This window comes from Electrophorus electricus, chromosome 15, assembly GCF_041902795.1.
Source record: "Electrophorus electricus isolate QZ-2024a chromosome 15, ASM4190279v1, whole genome shotgun sequence".
NCBI lineage: Eukaryota > Metazoa > Chordata > Actinopteri > Gymnotiformes > Gymnotidae > Electrophorus > Electrophorus electricus.
This window is the reverse complement of record NC_137511.1, coordinates 3,845,589-3,851,910: the sequence shown is the minus strand read 5'-3', so window position 1 is coordinate 3,851,910 and position 6,322 is coordinate 3,845,589. Positions and strand designations below refer to the sequence as shown.

Below are 6,322 nucleotides of genomic sequence, written 5' to 3'. Positions count from 1 at the left end.
TTTCATAATATCAGAGTATTCAGTGCCCTGCTCTAATTCTTAAAATATCTTTCATTGTCTAATCAGTTCCATGAAACCTTTCACAGTGCATTTCTGGTAAACATAAGACCACCAAAGAACATATGCTTTTGTCAGATAACCACAAACACAGAGCCTTGGGCTACTCTTTGCTTTTACTTGAACTGAGGCAAGATGTCTTTTGTTGCCAGAGCTGGTTCAAAACTGTTTATATCCTAAAACTCTGATTGATGTCAACAAATGATCAGAAAATTCATGGGATGTGAAATTCCATAGAAAATTGATTGTACTCATACATTCCTAAGCATGTGGTCAAGCTTAGGTTCATGTTTTAAAAAACAAACAAACAACAACAACAAAAATGGGGTTAACACAAAACATTTGGACATTTGATTAGATTAATCCCTGATTCTGCCTCTTTAACTACCCCATTCTCCTCTTTGGCCAAACTTTCTTTCTGTTCCTTGAAGCAACCCCTTCCAGTTCTCCCTAGAGTAAACAATTGCTTCTGCTTAAGCATGCCAGCTATTTGCTCAGAAAAACATGTAGCTTTTGGACAGGATTCAGATGTTGGTCCCAAAAGGGAGGCCAGGATACATTTTTAGCCTTTTCTCTCCCTATATTTGCCAGTTCCACAATCCATCTTTCCCCTCTTCTTTGCTTCTTTTTGTTTTCTCACAGGTTCTGTGCACCTACAACTAGTGTCCAGTTTCCACCATCTCGCTCACCCCCCTTACATAAGGTAATACATAATTTCATATTGAAATTAGTACAGTACGTTTTTCTCTTAATCAACGACCTAATAATTGCAAGCCCCTCTGCTCTGAACCCCTTCTGCAGTCCACTCACACAGAAACCACTCACACAGTATTTGAGGCCCTCTGTCACGATTCCTGCGTTGAGAACAAAGCCAAAAGGGAACCAGTCCAACACTGATTTTCAACTTATCATGGAAATGTTTGTTAAGACAAGACTTGATGGATTTCCTGCTGTCTCTACATAGTGCTGCTTCTGAATGAGACGCTGGGACAACAAATAGAGAGCTGGAGTCCGTAACGCCACAGTGCACGTCGGGAAGACTCGAGCAGACAAAAAGCCATTTAAACAAGCCCTTGGGTATTTTCACACATGGCTTAGCTGTAAAAATTGCCTCTGACAAAAACAATGAGATTCTGAATTCAATTCCTGTCTGTCTAGCATTCCAGTATTTGCATCTCTATGCTAGTAAATTTGAGCGTCTGTATGTTTTGAAGGATTAATCTTCATGAAGGCATAGTTTTGGTGTAATCAAGAATTGTATGGCTTTCTGTTAAATATGTTTGCCTGCTTAGTTCTACTGCTCATAATCTCTCCCCTTGTTATGCTGGCCTTATGCTAGTAAGCCAATCCCACTCTTGCCTCTTGTTCAGTGACTGGTGTGTTTGGCTCCAGCCCATGAGAATCCTGCTGTTGCTGTTTGTGTAATCATGGCTGACGTTCATGCCTTTTGACGAATCAGCCAGGCAGGATTGCATCTCTGTGCTTCCTCCATGTTTAAGCCAGCATCCCTTTGTACAGATACGGATCATGCTGCTGTTTCCTGAGCGTGGCGAGAGAATAATTATGGTAACCAATAGGAAAACAACATGGAAAATAGGAAGCCATTGGGAGCCATGCTTCAGTGGAAACAGTGAGTCTGTGTTCTCCCACATTTAGATTTACATGCATTGGCTGGTGTGGCTAACACTGACGTTGGCTGATAATGTCTGAACCTGGTTGTCAAAATCTGATATCAGATTTTTTGTAAGATCAGCTTGGGTTATTTTTATATAAGGTTATTTTCAGTATCCAAATGGCAAAGCACACAAGAAAACCATTATTTTCAAGAAATGTATAGGTATCAATGCAATTAAATGGTTGTTAAATGCTCCAAAGAAATCTTAGCTGTTGCCTGTACAGAAATCTGAGGGTGTTACAGGTCACATAAAGATCGACACAGACATCTCCCTGGCAGCGTAAACTACCAGAGTAAATTACATACCAGGCAAGATCACTCAGACATATGAGCATTCTGACTCTAAACAAAAGCCTCTCTCAACAAGAAAATAGATCACTATAAAATTTGCAGATAACAAAAACGTATATCCAAAATGCTAGCTGGTTTAGTTATGGCTCCCTCAATCACAAAGTGACTGAATTATGTACAGGAAAGTGGCCATGTTATGTGAGAGCCTGGTTTCAGATAGGATAGAGGTTTCACGAGATGTCTGTGATGTAATATATGTCTGCGACCAAAATATTATACAGCCCTGTATGCGCAGTCAACCTTGGGTTCTTTTATGATGAGCAAAGGTACATCTTCCAGGAGCATAACAAGCGCTGCCTGAAGGCAGCTGGAAGGTGACGTAAACATTTCACTAACTCTGATTGGTATGTTGGTAAATCTGACATCACATACGCCAAATTTAGTTCCTCCCAACACAAATCCAGCATAGGAAAATGACAGGAAAAATTATTTTAAAAATCTCTTAAAAGAAATGACAACCACAATTCTTTCTGCCAGTTCATTGTAAATTAGTTATAGATAATAGTTAGAGGATAAACTCATACTCATCAAAATGAGTTGACAAGGGCTTTAATTCAACACCGTGCTTTGCTCTAAATAGGAAAAGGGCAGTTTAGGTGGCTAACAAACAGCTATATCTTCCAGAGAACAAGAAAACTCTTCAGGAAATTATTTTCGCACAGGTTTTACAGCCAGCCAAATTTTAAACCCCTTTAGCAGATGCAATGAAAATGGATACTTCTCATGTGCAGCTTCATGGAAGCTCAAGAAAATAAAAAATAAATGGAATGCCTAAAATCAAGATGAATGAAGTGATCTACTTGAAAGTCCTCTTAGATGTGCCCAGTTTAACATCTGTCATTTCAATCAGTATTGCTCTGTGCTTTTAGTTACAGGCTATGGAACATTGTCTGAACTACTGTGTAGGTATAGTTATTAGCAGAAACCCACACAATGCTATAATAAATAATAAATTGTGCTTTATTGAAATAGCCTTTGTGGAAATTGAGCACTATAAGGTTATAAATCAGTTTTTAAATATTTTTTGATGTCCATTTAAACTGAGACTTAATGCAATGGACACATGCTAAGTTTGTTCAAGATCCTTCAATTTTTCAGAGCTGTGAAATGAGAGATGGTTTTAGGGGTCATTGCTATGAATTATTAGCTTGCTGAAAATCTTAGCAGACTTGTTTTCCTAAAAGCTATTTCCTGATCAACACTACTCTCCACATATAGAGTACAGTATGAGTATGTGTACATGAGTCTATACACTGAACTGTGTGTGTGTGTGTGTGTGTGTGTGTGTGTTATGAACAACTGAAATTTGTCAAGTATTTTGGTAGTAGGGGTTGTAGTTATTGTTTCCAACAAAAGTAATTAGCAATCAACCACCAATTAAATTTTAGGGACATAAATACCATAACATCTTGTTTCATATTCCCCTCCATCAATTTTACCCTAAAACCAAATATTTATGCAACTGTTATGCCAGGGCACAGACACAGAACGCAGTGGCCAGACCTCCTATTTGAAGTCCATTAGGAGTTGGAAAGCAGCATGGACTTGGGTTATGAAAGCCAGATGTTGCCGTCTGAAAAGAAATGTGGTAAAAGGGGTTGCTGTGGGGAGGGTGTAGACTGGAAGAGACTTTATGACTCTTCAACACTAACTAAAAAAGTTAAAATAGAAATAAAGAATAAAGATAGCTTTATCATGCAAACTTATAAACCTTTGATTGCACTGATAGTTTAGTATTATGAAAACTCCTATGTGCCTGAGAAGTGAATCTCCATCTCCACCTGTTCCGTCCCTGACTTCCTGAAGAGTGTGTCGGTAATGAACATCCTGTTGGGAACAAGCCCTCCCTGAGCCCCGGGCTGCTCAGTTGGTGGGGTGCACTGAGACAGGGTGGAGGTGTAACCCAAGGAATTTGTTTGGACTGTGTTCTCGTTTCCGTGAATTCTGGCCTGTAAGGAAGTGTGGCTCTGAATGTGGACAATAGACAATAGTGAGGCTGGGCCATGCTGGTGCAGGGATACAACAGGAAAGGCTGCATATGCACACACTTCACATAGACACTCAGTTCCATGGCTGTCATGGCCCGTGTCTTCCAAAGAAGGTTAAAATAACAGATTGCCTATGAGTGCCCAATTTTGCTTTTTTTTCTGGTGCATGAAGGATGTGTTTGCTGAAGTCTCCAACAGTCACTGCTATCTGGCCATCATCTGAGCTCTTTACTTTGATGTGCTACTGAGGGCAGCAGGCTTGCAGGTTGGGATTTCAGGAGGCCACTGGTACCATGGAGGAAGCCAAGCCTTTCCTTAATCCTGAATCTGATTATTTGATTATACTGAAGAGGATATCTATATAACTATATGTGTGTTTACTTAGTTGACCCTGTGTGGTCAAGATAAAAAAATGAGGTCAAGATTGTGTCCAGCGCTGTGAAGAATGTTGCAGCCTGACTCCTGGCCCTGTGTGTGTGTGTCTGTGTGTGTGTGTGTCTGTGTGTGTGTGTCTGTTCCAAGCCTGTTTTCTTGCTCTCACTCACACATGCATAAAATGGCATAGCCCTTTCCCCTACAGACTGCAATGAATGACAGAGACAATATAAGTATATTGAAATTTCTCACTATTAAAACAAACAGGGGTACTGTTAAGGGCATACCTTTTGCTCTAACGCATTCAGTCGTCTAGTCAAACATGATATGTACATCACAGAAAAAGCCTGTCACATATCTACACTATACTACAGTTTTGCATGTAAGGTTTATGCATAGATTTTAGCATAATTACCCCTGAACTGCAGTACTCTGTAGTGCTTGAATCTAAATGTTATTTTGTGACAATGGGTGTGTAGGTGTAGAAATAGACTAGTACATTCAGTAATGTGTGTGTTTTTGCTGCAGTGAATGCACTTTAAAGAGTGAAATATTTAAGTATGGCTTTGTAAAAGCTGTAACAAAACATAGAGTTTAGTTAAACCTAGATTACAAAATGATTTTTGGAAAAAGAAAACTACTCTAAATGTGCTGAATGTGATCTGTGCAATTTATAAGCATGCAACATTAGAGTATTATAAAATTACACAATTTCACCATCTCACATGCTCCCCTGACCATGAGACACGTGCTGGCATGCTGCTGCATAATGTTGTCTCACTCTTACGCTGTCACGCTAGACTTCTTTACAGAGACCAAGAAAACTAGTGCATTCACAGAGAAAGACTCCATCTCACACAGTGCTCATGGAGGACCAGGCCGGAGCCTGTGGCTGCTGCGTGTGATGACCCGCCTGAGGCTCCATGGCTCCATGCCCAGCCACTACTCTCCGGAACATTCCATGGTCAAGGGCAGGCGTGGAGAGACACAGAAGGCCTTATACAGCCAAGGATACTGCAATTTCACCTCATGAAATGTTTACTTCATTGCAAGTCTTTTGGGGCACAGAAAGATTTACATGTCCCTCGTTTCATTTTATTTGAAATGAATGGCATGAATAAATTGATCGGTTATGCTGTATGTATACCATTTCATTTCATGATGAAACTAATTTGAACTTTTTTTTTGTTGTTGTTTTATTATATCCTTTTTATATTTTTAGATATGAATATACCTAAATTAGAAAATGTTATTTGTTCTTAGCTACCTGGTACAATATGAGATTACATGCTGTCTATCAGGTGAATGTGCAATTATTGAATTATAACAGAGAGGGTATATATGTTATCCTCTGGCTGACAGTGTACATGCACTCTTTACTGCTTGCCAAAACATGGGCTGGCTCAGGCCCTCACCCAGCTCTTACAGCTGAGCCCTTAATGACCCCCAGCAACTGAGCTGTTCATTTTACAATCATCCAAAGCACAAATACAAACCATTTCCTTGTGGCCACCACATTTTGTAATTTTACAATTGTTTGTTTGGTTGTTGGGACATTTTGTTAACCCAGATGGGTTAAAACAGCATACCATTTGTCTGTAAGCATAGGCCCCACATATATTTAACAGGGGTTGTAACAAATGATGTGACACATTTGTCTTATGCCTCATTTGACTTTACCTTAGGCAACATGTATAGAAATTTAATTTAATCTGTGATGATTTTGTATAAACAAACAACAACAACAAAAAAATCCCAATAGCATTTTGTTTTGTATGTTTCAATAAAAAAAGAAACTAAGTAATATCTGGAAGTTTTATAAACATACTAAATAAATCCAAGTGTGATTTTTATGGTTTCACAATCTCTGTCTAGC

At 39.2% G+C, this 6,322-nt stretch overlaps 1 long non-coding RNA gene across 1 annotated transcript; it reads left to right on the top strand.

The window, feature by feature from the left end:
• The first annotated feature begins 1,341 nt into the window (after positions 1–1,341).
• LOC145651261 (uncharacterized) lies at positions 1,342–5,532 on the top strand. The gene is made up of 2 exons (XR_014117101.1): positions 1,342–1,687; positions 5,247–5,532. It is a non-coding gene; the product is annotated as an uncharacterized LOC145651261 (long non-coding RNA).
• Positions 5,533–6,322: the final 790 nt, after the last annotated feature.